Source organism: Sapajus apella, unplaced genomic scaffold (assembly GCF_009761245.1).
Source record: "Sapajus apella isolate SASKATOON/1434 unplaced genomic scaffold, GSC_monkey_1.0 scaffold24, whole genome shotgun sequence".
Lineage (NCBI taxonomy): Eukaryota > Metazoa > Chordata > Mammalia > Primates > Cebidae > Sapajus > Sapajus apella.
Window position 1 is genome coordinate 22,242,138 of NW_022436964.1, and position 18,959 is coordinate 22,261,096.

General features: G+C 38.7%; 1 long non-coding RNA gene across 1 annotated transcript; it reads right to left on the reverse strand.

Annotated features, from left to right (window-relative positions):
* Window positions 1-1,365: 1,365 nt before the first annotated feature.
* On the reverse strand, window positions 1,366-18,066 carry LOC116559901. The gene is made up of 3 exons (XR_004272675.1): window positions 17,920-18,066; window positions 6,238-6,240; window positions 1,366-1,382 (listed from the first exon to the last, which is right to left on the reverse strand). It is a non-coding gene; the product is annotated as an uncharacterized LOC116559901 (long non-coding RNA).
* Between the last annotated feature and the right edge of the window lie 893 nt (window positions 18,067-18,959).

Here is an 18,959-nt window from a genome sequence, read left to right on the forward strand (position 1 = left end):
TGCAAAAACAAACCAGTTGGCAAAGACCAAAAATGCAATGAAGAAAATGGGTCAACTAATGGGAAACAAAACCAGCCAGTAACAAAATGGCAGGATCAAATTCACACATAACAATAGTAACATTGAATGTAAACGGCCTAAATGTCCCAATCAAAAGACATAGACTAGCAAACTGGATAAAAAGTCAAAACCCATTGGTGTGCTGTATTCAGGAAACCTATCTCACATACAAAGACACACATAGACTCAAAATAAAGGGATGGAAGAAGATTTACCAAGCAAATGGAGAACAAAAAAAAGCAGGGGTTGCAATCCTAGTCTCTGATAAAATGGACTTCAAACCAACAAAGATCAAAAGAGTCAAAGAAGGACACTACATAATGGTAAAACGATCAATCCAACAAGAAGAGCTAACTACCCTAAATATATATGCACCCGACACAGGAGCACCCAGATACATAAAGCAAGTTCTTAATGACCTAAAATGTGATTTAGATTCCCACACAATAATAGTGGAAGACTTCAACACTCCAACTGTCAATACTAGATAGATCAACGAGACAGAAAATTAACAAGCATATCCAGGACTTGAATGCAGAGCTGGACCAAGTGGACCTAATAGTCATATACAGAATGCTCCACCCCAAATTCACAGAATATATATTTTTCTCAGCACCATATTGCACTTACTCTAAAATTGACCACATCATTGGAAGCAAATCACCCCTCAGCAAATGCAAGAGAATGGAAATCATAACAGTCTATCAGACCACAGTGCAATCAGACTAGAATTCAGGATTGAGAAACACACTCAAAACTACACAACCACTTGGAAACTGAACAACTTGCTTCTGAGTGTCGACTGAATCAATGAAATGAAGGCAGAAATAAAGATGTTCTTCGAAACTAATCAGAATGAAGACACAACTTACCAGAATCTCTGGGACACATGTAAAGCAGTGTCAAAAGGGAAATTTATAGCAATAAATACCCACGTGAGAAACAAGGAAAGATCTAAAATTGACACTCTATCATCAAAATTGAAAGAGCTAGAGGAGGAAGGTCAAAGAAAACTCAAAAGCTAGCAGAAGACAAGAAATAACTAAGATCAGAGCCGAACTGAAGGAGATAGAGACACAAAAAACCCTTCAAAAAATCAATAAATACAGGAGCTGGTTTTTTGAAAAGATCAACAAAATAGACAGACCGCTAGCCAGATTAATAAAAAAGAAAAGGAGAAGAATCACATAGATGCAATAAAAACAATAAAAGGGATATCACCACTGACCCCACAGAAATACAAACTACCATCAGAGATTACTACAAACAGCTCTATTCACATAAACCAGTAAACCAGGAAGAAATGGATAAATTCCTAGACACTTGTACTCTACCAAGACTAAACCAGGAGGAAGTTGAAACCCTGAATAGACCAATAACAAGGGCTAAAGTAGAGGCAGCAATCAATACCTACCAACCAAAAAAAGTCCAGGTCCAGATGGGTTCACAGCCGAATTCTACCAGATGTACAAAGAGGAGCTGGTTCCATTCCTTCTGAAACTATATCAAACAATACAAAAGGAGGGAATCCTCCCTAACTCATTTTATGAGACCAACATCATCCTGATACCAAAACCAGGCAAAGACTCAACTAAAAAAGAAAACTTAAGGCCAACATCCATGATGAACATCGACGCAAAAATCTTCAATATTGAGAGCTTACTATGAACTGGGATTATTATGAACACTATATATATGATTTAATCTTCCTCATAAGTCTCCCAAGTGGATCCCATTATCATCCACATTACACATTAAGGAAAATGAGAATTGGTGAAGATGTGCACCTAAGGTTACACAGCTAAGTGGCAGAAATATGCCAAGAAGCCAGATCTTCTAACAACAAAGTCTGGCTGGGCTGCCTGGCTACCCATACCTCCCTTTCTGGAATCCCTTTTACATATTCCCTACGTGGGTTCCTACTGAAGGTATGAGCCATGGGTCCAGGCACCACTGAGTTTATCATATGGCCCTGCCCTCCTGGACAAAGCTTGTTCTAACTTTCAAGATAAAGATTACATAACTTTCAACTACAGCCTGGCTACATGTTGTTCCCTGCCCTTGCATTATTTCAGTTGTTTTCTTAAAATGAACAAACCCCTCTTGGCTTGAGATATTTATGTTACCATTCCTTGCATTCTTTCTGGTTTTTATATTCTTTGCAAAAAATCCTTGCTTCAAAATCTCCTCCAAAATGGGTACCCCGGTAGACTCAGAAAGCCTGAGCTGCTGCTGTACAGTCCAACATCTACTCACGCTGTTGAGGCTGGAGAAGGGGAGATGGAAATGGTGCTCATAGCCTTCCATCTTTGTCTGGTTCAGTGGCTAAGTGGCTGCTTACATATGGAGTTTTTGGCTGGGGCTTAAGCCCTAAGGTTGGAAGATTAGCTTCCCTCACTCTGCGTTTCCTGATCCTTCTCTTACTGCTCTGAGTAGTGGTTCTGTACCATCTGATTAATGCAAATGATGCAGTATTTTCTCCCTCTTTAATGAACATAGACACTTGTGATGAAAGACACATAACACATAGGATGGAGAGGGAGGGGATTTATGAGTTCAGACACAAAGTTGGGGCAGTGAATGCAACCTCTTATACAGAAATTCATCATAAAGTCTCCAATCTCAACATGTGGCACGTTTTACTCAGTACTGTCAGGTAGCTTTTATTTGATCCCTTTACTCATGAAAAGACAGGTTCAGATGGCATTTGCCACAGGTATCACAACTAGCTAGGTACTGACAGAATCATAATTACAATGGAAGGATTTTTATTCCTGTTCCAAGACCACACTACGCTTGGCAAAATAAAAGCATTCATTCATTCCTTAGTTATTCAGCATATGTGTATTTAGTACCTTTTCTGTGCTAGGTTTTAGGGAATTACAAAGGGAGCAGAATAATATAATCACTGATGTCATGGTGAATACAGCTCTGTGTCAAATCAGACATGAATCAGATAATCTCATATAAATAAAAACTTATATTTGTTTAGAAGTAAGGGAGTGACAGCCCCAAGAGAACAGATGACAAAAATGAGGTTAGTAAGAATTCATGTAAGATGGGTTAATCATATTAATTATCAAGCACAAAAAGTTTCTTTGCTGAAATCATCAATGATCAAGAAATCACCACTACACAATATATCCATGTAATTTGTACTGCATTTGTACCCCTTAAATTTATACAAATTTAAAAAGAAATCTTTGATGTGTCAGTATTTGAAGAAAATCTTATCTTTTTCATCTGTGATGCCATCAGTCAGATCACGGCTGATCTAATTAGAGGCTAGATTGCTAACAGCTGCTAGCTCTTTTGGACCACAGAGCTTATAGTTAAATTTGATACTTAGAAATATAAATTTTTAAAAATAAATGGCTTATTCTGGATTCTTTTAGAAGAGGCATTTTCCTCTCTTGGCACCAGGCAAGTCTACTTGGATTATTCCCTTATGATTAGAGAAACAAAACCTCTTTTCCTTGCACTTTAGCTGGGCCTAGACTCAGTGGAAGCTAAAAGACATAGGCTATGAGCCCTCAAACCCCATCTCTATTCCACATAGGACACAGCCCCTCTGGCCTTTTCACTTCTGGAAACTTGCTTTGCTGTCTCCCGTCCCAATCCTAAAAGTGTACATATTCGTCTAGCAGCCTGGCTCCTTTGTGGCCTTCATGCAGATGAAGTGCTTAGTAACTTTTTACGTCTCTCCCTTTGCAAAAGTAATACTGGTTTCCTATAAACAAACAGAAATGTGAGATGTCACCACTCATTGTTATCAAGTTTCTATTGTTTCTCTTTGTTTTTCAAAATTGATAAAGAATGGAATTTTAGACTCCTAAATTTCCTTTTGGTTTTAGAAGCTACTTCATAAAATAATTGCCCTCAACCTAACCTTTCTGGTTCTTTTAGGCTCTTTTTAGACAAAGCAGATCAGCTGAAAACTCCACTTACAGTAAATTGTAGGGGGAGGGGGGAGGAAAAAGGGGAGACGGTGGGCTTTAATCTTGCTTTTACTCTGTATCATACTTTGTGGTCTCTGTCAATGTGAAAAAGACTTGGGCATTCCATCACTGTTGGTATAATTGTTTTAGACTTCCAGAGCCACTAGTTTTACATGTGGTAGTCTTGAGTTCTGCAGTGTACAATCTGCACAGCTACACCCTTGCTCATTCTTTCTGCTCTGTTCCAGGTCTATTCAACTTCTATAGTCTTTCTCTTGGTCTCTGTTCAGCACTACCAAGCCTGGAAACTTCATGAGTAAATTTGGCCTTCAAAGTTTGGTCCTTTTATAAATAATTTGTCCTTATCAGTGTGGCTATATTTAGCAAACAGAAATAAGGACACCTGTTTACATTTTGGGGACATATTTATACTAAAAATTATTCCTGAGTATCTACAATTGAGATTCATTATAGTTGGGCATCCTACATTTTATCTGGCAATGCTTACCCTGACCTTAGCTCTTTTTTAGGCCTTGGATGTGTTTGGTGATCCCTCTGCCTGCTCAGGTGTCTTCAACCCTATCCTGGGGAATGTTCATGTCCTCTAGGGGACAATGAATTTTCTCACGCAAAGTGTAAGAAGCAAAGTTCTTCTGATTGAGGAGCATGGTGGGACACGGTCTAGATAAAATAAATGAATCTTGTCTCAAACTTGTCTATTCACTAGCAATTTCCTACGTGTTTATATTATAGCTGTTAACATTGCAAGATTGCAAGTTCCTGGAAGACAGGGACTTTTTTTTTTTCTGTGTCACAGTAGGTTTTATTAAGATCAGAGAGATTCAGTTACAATCAAATCAATCAAGCTTTAATGTATTGGCTGGTTAATAGACTTCTAAGAAAACCAAGCTTCCCTAAAAAAAAGAGCAATTAATTATTTTTATTCAACTTATCATGCAAATATCTGAATAATTTACTTTTGTTTGTTCAGTTCCCACATAGCTCAGTTTATAAGTATTGGTGTGGAGGCTATAGGTTAAAGAAACATATTTGTGTAAATTTGCTGTCCCACATAGCATTTACCACCATAATATGTTGTTTATCATGAGAGGCTAAATATACAAATAAATACTGGCCAGACCATATATGACAAAACAACTCTGATCATAGTCTCTGCAGCAACCAGCCCAGGAAGCCGAACCATAACCTTTGTAGCTATTGGCCCAAACTGGTCAGAACTTGGTCAGTGACTCCTAGCTTTTCTAATGTTTGCTCTCACTTCTAACCCAGAACCAACCAGAGAAAGAAAATGTGCTCCCCAAACCAATCCTAGAGGCTTCTACATAGCCCACATCTAGCTTCCCCAGGCCAACAGCTTTTGAGCAGGGCATACCTGAAGCTTTTCCTTTTTTCTGCTATAAAGCTTTCCCACTCCTCTGCCTGCCTGTGAGTCTCTGCCAAACAAAAGTGATGGTACCTGACTTCCTTGCAAGCTCTGGATGAATAACCGCTACCTGTTCTAGATCAGATTGTCTTTATTTCTACAGTGTTTATTAAGATCTCTATCAGAATCTTTTAAATGGCAAGATTAGTCCTACCCAGGTTTAGGAAATCATTTATGGCTGCTGGATATCAAATATGGTGCCAGCAAAAGTGTTGAAACTGGTTCAAACTTGGGTCAAGAGTCCTTTGATCTAGCTCAAATCTGCGATAATTTGATATTACTCAATCCTCTTTCCAGCACCTCTCAGCAAAAGTCTCACTGCTTGTGAGTGTCCTGCATACAGTCTGATTTGGGTGGTTGTTTCACTTGTGGAATTACTCAGAGGTCACATGACATTTACCTGTGAGTAGTTCAAACTGACTTTATTTCCTTAGGTCTATTTTGCCCTATCCATTGAGGAACATGTGGTCTCTGATATTAGATTGTTTTAATTCGGATTCTGCCAATACCTTTTATTCATCTTGTGAGTTTGGAAAAGTACATGGACTTATTTAAGTCTTAAATTACTTATTTAAAAATTGTTATAGTGACATTAGCACCTATCTTATAGGTTTGTTTGATAATTAAAGCATTATTTCTCACCAAAGTCCTAATATGTAATAGTTATTCAATAAGTAATAGCTATCATTATTACCATTATTACATCAAAATAGGTGCTTATATTTTCAAATTAACAATCTTTTGTCCTTTTGATATCACAATATGTACATTAAGTCGTACAAAGAATTAAGGCACCATCTTCATAATTAGATGATAGCAACTTTCTTCTTTATTGGAAATCAAGCATCTCAGAACCATCATGATTGGCTATTATGCTTTTTGACCTCAGCATTCTCAATGGCTTCTACTGGTAGAGCAAGTTACAGCTAGTAACTTGGTCAAGGTTTTTGGATATGAACTTTACTTTTTAGAGTATAGACCAACCTACATTTAAAACATGACACTCCAGAGGCACAGAAAGGTACATGACACAGCCAAATGAAGAGGCAACATGTCCTAAAATATTTTCTCTATTATCTTTTGAATCCCATTATAATCAAAGATATCTTCATGGTGAAATGCTCATTTTGCAGACATAACATGGATAAGTTTAATTTCAAAATCATACAAAGGAAAAATTCTGGGGCATTTTATCTGCATTTTTGTTAATGTGATCACAGATACAAAGTTAGTCATTCAATCCCAAATGAGACATGACCTCAATGGGAGGTTTGTTCCTTGAATAAATTACAGAGATCCACACAAAGCACATGTCAATTGCACTGCCCATGTGCTCCTGTCTCCTCGCTGATGTCAGAGATTTGTTTTGGGAAGCCTCTAGCAAACATTTTTGGAACAGAAATTTTGTGAGAATGTCACTGTTTTTGTCACAAAGGTAATTTAATGGTCTAACTGGAACCAAAAATGGAATGAGTTACTTTATCAAAAATTTTAAATCAAAAACTATTTATTTTGTTTGGTGGGTTTCAACAGGAATTAGAGGAGCATGTCATGATGGAGAAGCAAGAGATCTATCAGGAGCACCAGGAATGCTTTTTCAAAATATATATATTCTATTAAATTAAATGTTACTATGAACAGACTCTCTACGCAGCCTCATATATCATATTTTTCCACTTTTCCACAGTGACTATTTCAAATATTTTCCAGTATCTTCAAATCTCTACTCCTGTCTCCTTTATTAACTACCCCTAATGACAGCAGCAGTGGGCCATCTGGAATGGCCACCACCATCACACTGGCAGCAGTAGGGAGGTATGGCCAGGGCTGCACACTCTGTGGAGCCAGTGGGAACAGGGACAACCAGGAGTCCCATTCCTTTCATCAGAAAGTCTCCAATGTCAACATATGACACTTTTTACTCAGTACTGTCAGGTAGCTTTTATTTGATCCCTTTACGGGTGAAAAAACAGGTTCAGATGGCATTTGCCATATGCATCACAACTAGCTAGCTACTGATAGAATCATGATTATAATGGAAGGATTTTTTATTCCTGTTCCAGGACTATACTACCTTATGGCAAAATACAAGCATTCATTCATTCTTTAGTTATTCAGCACATATTTATCTAGTGCCTTTTCTGTGCTAGCTTTTGGGGAATTACAAAGGGAACAGAATAATATGATCACTGATGTCATGGTGAATACAGCTCTGTGTCAGATCAGACATGAGTCAGATAATTATATAAATAAAAACTTACAAATTTTTGTTTAGAAGCAAGGGAGTGATAGCCCCAAGAAAACAGATGACAAAAATGTGGTTAGTAAGAATTCATATGAGTTAATCATATTAAAAAAGCAAGAATTTAAATAAATGCCAAGCACAAAAAAGTTTCTTTTCTGAACTCATCAATGATAAAGAAATCACCACTAAACAATATATTCATGTAATTTGTACTGCATTTGTACTCCTTAAATTTATACAAATTTAAAAACGAATCTTTGATGTATCAGTATTTGAAGAAAATTTTATCTTTTTCATCTGTGTTGCCATCAGTCAGATCACGGCTGATCTAATTAGAGGCTAGATTGCTAACAGCTGCTAGCTCTTTTGGACCACAGAGCTTATAGTTAAATTTGATACTTAGAAACATAAATTTTTAAAAATAAATGGCTTATTCTGGATTCTTTTAGAAGAGGCATTTTCCTCTCTTGGCACCAGGCAAGTCTACTTGGATTATTCCCTTATGGTTAGAGAAACAAAACCTCTTTTCCTTGCACTTTAGCTGGGCCTAGACTCAGAGGAAGCTAAAAGACATAGGCTATGAGCCCTCAAACCCCATCTCTATTCCACATAGGTCAAAGCCCCTCGGGCCTTTTCACTTCTGGAAACTTGCTTTGCTGTCTCCCGTCCCAATCCTAAAAGTCTACATATTCATCTAGTAGCCTGGCTCCTTTGTGGCCTTCATGCAGATGAAGTGCTTGGTAACATTTTATGTCTCTCTTTGCAAAAGTAATACCAGTTTCCTATTTTAAAAAAACATGGAAATGTGAGATGTCACCACTCATTGTTATCAAGTTTCTATTGTTTCTCTTGTTTTTCAAAATTGATAAAGAATGGAATTTTAGACTCCCAAATTTCCTTTTGCTCTTAGAAGCTATTTCAATACTATGTTGAATAGGAGTAATGAGAGAAGGCATCCTTGTCTTGTGACAGTTTTCAAAGGGAATACTTCCAGTTCTTGCCCATTCAGTATGATATTGGCTGTGGGTTTGTCATAAATAGCTCTTATTATTTTGAGATATATTCCATTGATACCTAGTTTATTGAGAATTTTTAGCATAGAGGTCTGTGGAATTTTGTCAAAGGCCTTCTCTGTATCTATTGAGATAATCATGTGGTTTTTGTCTTTGGTTCTGTTTATGTGGTGGATTACATTTACAAATTTGCATATGTAGAACCAGACTTGCATTCCATGGATGAAGCCTACTTGATTGTGACGGATAAGCTTCTTGATGTGCTGTTGGATTCGGTTTGCCAGCATTTTATTGAGGATTTTTGAATCAATATTCATCAGGGAGGTTGGCCTGGAATTTTCTTTTTTAGTTGTGTCTCTTCTAGGTTTTGGTATCAGGATGATGTTGGCCTTATAAAAAGAGGGAATTCTCCCTAACTCTTTTTCTATTGTTTAAAATAGTTTCAGAAGGAATGGAACCAGCTCCTCTTTGTACCTCTGGTAGAATTCAGCTGTGAACCCATCTGGACCTGGACTTTTTTTGGTTGGTAGGCTATTAATTGCTGCCTCAGTTTCAGACCTTGTTATTGTTCTATTCAGGGTTTCAACTTCTTCCTGGTTTAGTTTTGGGAGGGTGTAAGCATCCAGGAATTATCTCTTTCTTCTAGATTTGCTGGTTTATTAGCATAGAGGTGTTTATAATATTCTCTGATGGTAGTTTGTATTTCTGTGGCATGGTGGTGATATCCCCTTTATCATTTTTTATTGCATCTATTTGATTCTTCTCTCTTTTCTTCTCTATGAGTCTGGCTAGCAGTCTATTTATTTTGTTGATCTTTCAAAAAAACCAGATCCTGGATTAATTGATTTTTTAAAGGTTTTTTTTTGTGTGTGTGTGTGTCTCTATCTCCTTCAGTTCTGCTCTGATCTTAGTTATTTCTTGTCTTCTGCTAGCTTTTGAATTTCTTTGATCTTGCTCCTCTAGTTCTTTTAATTGTGACTGTAGGGTATCAATTTTAGATCTTTCCTTATTTCTATTATGGGTATTTAGTGCTACATATTTCCCCCTACACCTTGCTTTAAATGTGTGCCAGAGATTCTGGTATGTTGTATCTTCATTCTTATTAGTTTCAAAGAGCATCTTTATTTGTGCCTTCATTTCATTATTTACCCAGTAGTCATTCAGGAGCGGGTTGTTTAGTTTCCATGTAGTTCTGTGGTTTTGAGTGAGTTTCTTAATCCTGAGTTTTGATTTGATTGCACTGTGGTCTGAGAGACTGTTTGTTATGATCCAGTCTTTTGCATTTCCTGAGGAGTGTTTTACTTCCAATTATGCGGTCAATTCTGGAGTAAGTGCAATGTGGTGCTGAGAAGAATATATATTCTGTGGATTTGGGGCGGAGAGTTCTGTAGATGTCTATTAGGTCCACTTCGTCCAGATCTGATTTCAAGTCCTGGATATCCTTGTTATTTTTCCGTCTCATTGATCTGTCTAATATTGACAGTGGAGTGTTAAGTCTCCCACTCTTATTGTGTGGGAGTCTAAGTCTCTTTGACGGTCATTAAGAACTTGCTTTATGTATGTGGGTCCTCCTGTATTGCATGCATATATATTTAGGATAGTTAGCTCTTCTTGTTGCATTGATCCCTTTACTGTTATGTAATGCCCTTCTTTGTCTCTTTGGTTCTTTGTTGATTCAAAGTCTGTTTTATCAAAGACTAGAATTGCAACCCCTGCTTTTTTTTTTTTTTGGCTTTCCATTAGCTTGATAAATATTCCTCCATCCCTTTATTTTGAGCCTACGTGTGTCCTTGCATGTGATAGGGGTTTCCTGGATACATCATACTGATGGGTTTTGACATTTTATCCAATTTGCCAGTTTGTGTCTTTTAATTGAGAGTTTAGCCCATTTACATTTAAGGTTAATATTGTTATGTGTGAATCTGATCTTGCCATTTTGATGCCAGCTGGTTGTTTTGCTCATTAGTTGATGTAATTTCTTCATAGTGTCGATGGTCTTTACAATGTGGTATGTTTTTGCAGCAGCTGGTACTGGTTGTTCCTTTTCATGTTCAGTGCTTCCATCAGGAGCTCTTATAAGGCAGGCCTGGTGTGACAAAATGTCTCATTATTTGCTTGTCTGTAAAGGATTTTATTTCTCCTTCACTTATGAAGCTTAGTTTGGCTACATATGAAACTCTGGGCTGAAAATTCTTTTCTTTAAGGATGTTGAATATTGGCCCCAACTTTCTTCTGGCTTGTCGGGTTTCTGCCAAGAGATCTTCTGTGAGTCTGGTGGGCTTCCCTTTGTGGATAACCCAACCTTTCTCTCTGGCTGCCCTTAGCATTTTTTCCTTCATTTCGACTCTGGTGACTCTGATGATTATATGTCTTGGGGCTGCTCTTCTCGAGGGGTATCTTTGTGGTGTTCTCTGTATTTCCTCAATTTGAATATTGGCCTGCCTTGCTAGGTTGGGGAAGTTCTCCTAGATAATATCCTGAAGAGTGTTTTCCAACTTGGTTTTATTCTCCCCATCACTTTCAGGAACATGGATCAAACATAGATTTGGTCATTTCACTGAATGTATCTACTGAAGCCATATTGGTCTTCCAACAACATTTGATCTGTGTGAAAGACAACTTACAAGACTTTTAAACACAAATCTTTCGTATTAAAACTGTGTGCTTGCATGTAAATGTTTTCATAGAGAACCTAATTAATGGTCTTCTATCTCCAATAAGTCATCCATTTTGTTGCATATTTTATTTTAAATGCTTAAGGGACAGGACAGACTGGTAGGTTTAAATCTGGTAATATTACCTAAATCTCTCATTACTTCCTATGAACTATAGATGAAAGCTGATTTTTTTTTCTGGTCCCAATTAGCTATTACTAATAGCTTTTGTTTCTAAGAGAACTAACAGAATAAGATTGTTTGAATTTGTTGTTCCTTTACTGGAATGTTGACCAGACAAGCTTAATCTGCAACTTCAGACCTAAAGAAGTGTTAATGACATTTCTCCCCATGCTATCTCTCCCCAACCTATGCAACAATCTTGCGTGTTCTTCACATGTATCCCAAAACCTAAAATGCAAAATAAAAAAATATACAAAAAATTAAAAAAAAAAAAGAAGTGTTAATGAGGAGGTAAATGGTGGATAAGAGGCAGGCCTAGATGCAGCTCCCAACTGGACAGACCAAGCAGCATGTGGACACTCACTTCATGGACTTTTGCTCCAGAACTACTGTAGGAAAATACCTGGAGAGGCTAGACAATCCACAGACCCTATGAAGGAAGCAGATTGCTGCTGCAGAACACAGGAGACACCCAAATACTGTGAGTGCCCAAGCTGTGAAAGTGGGAAAGGGGGATTATCTGCCCCCGAATATACACCTTCACTGGGGAACCAGAAGGCCTGTATTATGGAGAAGGATTTGACCTTACCTGGAACTGAGTCAATTTAGAGAGCCCAGCAAAACACAGGAGTAGAGGCAGCAGTAAGAAAAGCACTGTGTACTCTCTGGGTGCCCAGGGAAACAATTTCTGACTTGTTAGGTCCCTGGGGAGTGCTGCCAGAGGTACTGGGAAAAGACCACAGTAAGAAGGAAACTTCCAGCTGAACTCTGTAAGAACTCCAACTGAATGCAGTCTCCTGGTCAGAACTCAGGGGACGGTGTGAATCCTGTGTGCAGACAGGTGGGGGAGGGAGAAAGACCTGCTTGCTTTCTCATTTTGGAGGCTGGCAGCCTGGGGCAATTTCTCAGATCTGCTCTATCACTGCTTGGAAACAGACTTGGTGCTGTTGGGTGTGGGGGTATGGTGGGAGTGAGACTGGCCTTTTGAATTTCGTGGGAGCTAGGGGAGGCCTATAACTGCCAGCTTTCCCTACTTCCCTGACAATGTGCATAACACAGCAGAGACTGCCCTAATCTTCCTGGGAACATATCTCCATTGACCTGTGAACCACATCTCCATTCCTCACAGCAACCACAGCAAGCCCCATCCAAGGGGAGTCTGAGCTCAGACATGCCTAACCCTCCTTGTACCTGATGATCCTCCCTTACCCACCCTGGTAGCTAAAGACAAAGGGCATATTCTCTTGAGAGTTCTAGGGCCCCACCCAACACCTGATCCTCCCTATGCTACCATAGCTGATGCTCTCTGAAAGTGTCACCTCATGGCATGAAGTCAATCAGCAAAAAAATAGTGCATTAAACAACCAAAATTAAGGACCCTCATAGAGACCATTTTACTCCTCTGCCACCTCCACCAGAGTAGGTGCTGGTATCCACAGCTGAGAGACCAGAATATAGTTCACATCACAGGACTCTGTGCAGACAATCCCCAGTACCAGCCAGAGCCTGGTAGCCCACCCTCCTGAGTGGCTAGATCCAGAAGCAAAATAACAATCACTACTGCTCAGCTCTCAGGAAGATGAGAAAAAGGGAGAGAGCAATACGTCAAGGGAACACCTTGTGGTACAAAAGAATCTGAACAGCAGCCTTGAGTCCCAGATCTTCCCTCTAACATAGCCTACCCAAATGAGAAGTAACCAGAAAAACAATTCTGGTAATATGAAAAAACAAAGTTCTTTAGCACCCCAAAAAAAAATCACACTAGTTCACCAGCAATGGATTGAAACAAAGAAGAAACCCCTGATTTACCTGAAAAAAAAAAAATGTAGAAGGTTAATTATTAAGCTAATCAAACAGGCACCAGAGAAATGTGAAGTCCAATTTGAAGACATCCAAAAAACAATACAAGAAATGAGAGGAGAAATCTTCAGTTAAATGGATAGCATAGTTAAAAAAAACAATCACAACTTCAGGAAACAAAAAATACACTTAGAGAAATGCAGAATGCACTGGAAAGCCTCAGCAATAGAACTGAACAAGCAGAGGAAAGAACTTCAGGGCTCCAAGACAAGGGATTTGAATTAACTCAGTCTGACAAAGACAAAGAAAAAAGAATTCTAAAAAATGAACAAAGTCTCTAAGAAGTTTGGGATTATGTTAAATGACCTAACCTAAGAATAATTGATGTTCCTGAGAAAGAAAAGAAATATAAAGTTTGAAAAACATATTTAGGGGAATAATCAAGAAAAACTTCCTTTGCCTTGCTAGAGACGTAAACATCCAAATACAAGAAACTCAAAGAACACTTGGGAAAGTCATCACAAAAAGATCATTGCCTAAACACACTGTCACTTAGTTATCTACAGTTAAGCAAAGGAAAGAGTCTTAAGAGTGGTGAGGCAAAAGCACCAGGTAACCTATAAAGGAAAACTTATCAGATTAACAGCAGATTTCTCAGTAGGAACTAGAAGCTAGAAGGGATTGGGGCCCTATCTTCAGCCTTCTTAAACAAAACAATTATCAACCAAGAATTCTGTATTCAGCAAAAAACTAAGCTTTATAAAGGAAGGAAAATCTGGTCTTTTTCAGACAAACAAATGCTGAGAGAATTCGTTACTATCAAGCCAGCATTACAAGAACTGGTAAAAGAAGCTCTAAATCTTGAAACAAATCCTGGAAACACATCAAAACAGAACCTATTTAAAGCATAAATCTCACAGGACCTGTAAAACAAAACTACTATTAAAAAAGAAAAAAACAAGATACAAAGGCAACAAATAGCACAGTGACTACAACAATACTTCACATCTGAATACTGACATTGAATGTAAATGGCCTAAATGCTCCACTTAAAAAATACAGAACTGTGGCCAGAGATCCAAAACAGCTAGAGCTAGAAAGGAACAGCTCTGCAGTGCAGTTCCCAGTGAGAACAACGCAGAGGGTGAGTGATCACTGCATTTCCAAATGTTTTTACTGCCCACAGACCAGGAGATTCCTGGGCTGAAAAGTGCCATGAGTTTCCAGCATGGCTATTTCAGCTGGCACCTCGAGTCTCTGCACAGAAACCCACACAAATCTGGGCGGCCATTTCAACTGGCACCTGGAATGCCTGGGATACAGAGACACCCATTCAACTGAAAAAAAAGGGATTGAAACAGGGAGCCAGGTGATCTGGCTCAGGTGGTCCCACCCATACAAAGACCAGCAATCTGAAACACTCAGGATTGAGAGTTTCGCAGCAAGTACAGCTGGACCTGGGACATCGAGCTCAGTGGGGGGAAGGGCATCAGCCATTACCGAGGCAGTCCACCATTACCAAAGCAGTCCACCATTACCGAGACAGTTCACCATTACTGAGGCAGAATGCCATTACCGACGTAATTCTAACTGTACTTCTGTAAATAAAACCACAAGGAAGTTCACATAACAGCTGGGCATAACCCACAGCAGCTCAGACTCTGACTAGAATACCTCCTTACTGGGCAGGGCATCTCTGAAAAAAGGCAGCAACACATCAGAAACTTATGAAAATAGACCCACCTTCCCAGGACAGAGCACCTGGGAAAAAAGGTGGTTATGGATTCTGCTGCAGCAGACATAAACATACATGTCCTGCAGCTCTGAATGAAACAATGGAGTCCCAGCTCAACACTTGAGCTCCTATAAGGGACAAACTGTCTCCTCAAGCAGCACCCCAACTCCTATATATCCAAAGAGACACCTCATAAAGGAGAGCTCAGGCTGACATCTGATGGTACCCATCTGGGATGAAGATAACAGAAGACGAAATCGGCAGCAACCCTTACTGCTCTGCAGCCGCCGCAGGTGATCCCCAGGCAAGCAGGGTCTGGAGTGGACCTCCAGCAGTCCTAGAGCAGAGGGGCCTGACTGGTAGAAGGAAAACTAAAAAACAGAGAGAAATAACTTCAACATCAACAAAAAAGGTGTCCGCTCAGATGCCCTATCTGAAAGTTACCAATTATAAAGACCACAGGTAGATAAATCCATGAAGATGGAAAGAAACCAGCACAAAAAGGATGAAAACACCAAAAACCAGAACACCTCTCCTCCTCCAAGGGATCTCAACTCCTCACGAGCAAAGGAATAACTGGATGGATAATAAGTCTGATGAATTGACAGAAACAGACTTCAAAGGGTAGGCAATAACAAACTTCTCCAAGCTAAAAAAACATGTTCTAACCCACTGCAAAGAAACTAAGAACGTTGAAAAAAGGTTAGATGAAATGCTAGTGAGAATAAACAGCTTAAAGAAGAATATAAATGACTTGATGGAGCTGAAAAACACAACATGATAACTTTGTGAAGCATACACAAGTTTCAAGAGCCGAATCAACCAAGCAAAAGAACGGATACCAGAGATTGAACATCAACTCAATGAAATAAAATGAGAAGGCAAGACTAGAGGAAAACCAGTGAAAAGAAATGAACAGAGCCTCCAAGAAATATGGAATTATGTGAAAAGACCTAATCTATATTTGATAGGTGTACCTGAATATGATGGAGAAAATGAATCCCAGCTCAAAAACACTCTTCAGGATATTATCCAGGAAAATTTCCCAACCTAGCAAAGCAGGCCAATATTCAAGTCCAGAAAATGCAGAGAACACCACAAAGATATTCCTCAAGTAGAGCAACCCCAAGGCACATAATTGTCAGATTCACCAGGCTTGAAATGAAGGAAAAAATGCTAAGGGCAGTAAGAAAGAAAGGTTGGGTAACCCACAAAGGGAAGCCCATCAGACACAGTGGATCTCCTGGCAGAAACCCACAAGCCAGAAAAGAGTGGGGGCCAATATTCAACATCCTTAAAGAAAGGGATTTCATACCCAGCCAAACTAAGCTTTATAAGCGAAGGAGAAAGAAAATCCTTTATGGACAAGCTATTGTTGATAGAGTTTGTCACCACCAGGCCTGCCTTACAAGAGGTCCTCCAAGAAGTACTAAACATAGAAAGGAACAACCAGGACCAGCCACTCCAAAAATGTACCAAATGGTAAAGACCATTGACAAAATGAAGAAACCGAGTCAACTAATGGGCAAAACAATGAGCTAGCATCAAAATGGCAGGTTCAAATTCACATATAACAATAATAACCTTAAATGTAAATGGGCTAAATGCCCCAATCAAAAGACATAGACTGGCAAATTGGATAAAAAGTCAAGACCCATCAATGTGCTGCATTCAGAAAACCCATCTCATGTGCAAGGACACACAAAGGCTCAAAATAAAGGGATGGAGGAAGATTTACCAAGCAAACTGAGAGCAAAAAAAGCTGAAGTTGCAATCCTAGTCTCTGATAAAATAGAATTTAAACCAACAAAGATCAAAAGAGACAAAGAAGGGCATTACATAATGGTAAAAGGATCAATGCAAGAAGAAAATCTATTGAACCTAAATATATACGCACCCAACACAGGAACACCCAGATACATAAAGCAAGTTCATAATGACCGTCAAAGAGACTTAGACTCCCACACAGTAATAGTGGGAGACTTTAACACTCTACTGTCAATATTAAACAGGTCAATGCAACAGAAAATTAACAAGGATATCCAGGACTTGAAATCAGATCTGGACGAAGTGGACCTAATAGACATCTACAGAACTCTCCACCCCAAATCCACAGAATATACATTCTTCTCAGCACCACATTGCACTTACTCTAGAATTGACCACATAATTGGAAGTAAAACACTCCTCAGCAAATGAAAAAAACTGGAAATCATGACAAACATCCTCTCAGACCACAAAGCAATCAAATTAGAACTCAGGATTAATAAACCAACTCAGAATTGCACAACTTCATGGAAACTGAACAACTGGCTCCTGAATGTCGACTGGATAAACAATAAAATGAAGGCAGAAATAAAGATGTTCTTCGAAACCAATGAGAAAGAAGACACAACATACCAGAATCTCTGGGACACTTTAAATCAGTGTCTAGAGGGAAATTTACAGCAATAAATGCCCACATGAGAAGCAAGAAAAGATCTAAAATTGACACCCTATCATCAAAATTGAAAGAACTAGAGGAGCAAGATCCAAAAAACTCAAATGCTAGCAGGAGACAAGAAAAAACTGAGATCAGAGCAAAACTGAAGGAGACAAAGACACAAAAACCCTTCAAAAAATCAAAAATCCAGGAGCTGGTTTTTTGAAAACATGAACAAAATAGACCACTAGCCAGATTAATAAAAAAGAAAAGAGAGAAGAATCAAATCAATGAAATAAAAAATGATGAGGATGTCACCACCGATTTCTCAGAAATGCAAACAACCATCAGAGATTACTATAAACAACTCTATGCACATAAACCAGTAAACCTGGAAGAAATGGATAAACTCCAGACCCCTGCACCCTCCCCCAAGACTAAACCACAAAGAAGTTGAAACCCTGAATAGACCAATAACAAGGGCTGAAGTTGAGGCAGCAATTAATAGCCTACCAACCAAAAAAAGTTCAGGTCCAGATGGTTTCACAGCCGAATTCTACCAGACATACAAAGAGGAGTTGATACCACTGCTTCTGAAACTATTCCAAACAGTACAGAAAGAGGGAATCCTTCCCAGATCATTTTATTAGACCAACATCATCCTGATACCAAAATCTGGCAAAGACTCAACAAAAAAAAGAAAACTTCAGGCCAATATCCATGATGAACATACATGCAAAAATCTTCAATAAAATACTGACAAACCTATTGCAACAGTACATCAAAAAGCTTATTCATCACGATTAAGTATGCTTTATCCCGGGTATGCAAGGCTGGTTCAACATTTGCAAGTCTATAAATGTAATCCACCACATAAACAGAACCAAAGGCAAAAACCGCATGATTATCTCAATAGATGCAGAGAAAGCCTTTGAGAAAATTCAACAGCCCTTTATGCTAAAAACTCTCAATAACCTAGGTATCTCAATGAAACGTATGTCAAAATAATAAAAGCTATTTATGACAAACCCACGCCAATATCATATGGAATGGGCAAAAACTGGAAGCGTTCCCTTTGAAATCTGCCACTAGACAAGGATGCCCTCTCTCACCATTCCTATTCAGTATAGTATTGGAAGTTCTAGCCAGAGCAATCATGCAAGAAAAAGAAATAAAGGGTATTCAATTAGGAAAGGAGGAAGTCAAATTATCTTTATTTGCAGATGACATGACTGTATATTTAGGAGACCCTATTGTCTCAGCCCCAAATCTCTTTAAACTGATAAGCAACTTCAGCACAGTCTCAGGATACAAAATCAATGTGCAGAAATCACAAGCATTTCTACACACCAATAACAGACAAACAGAGAGTCAAATCAAGAGCCAACTCCCATTCACAATTGCTACAAAGAGAATAAAATACATAGGAATACAACTAACAAAGAATGGAAAGGACCTCTTCAAG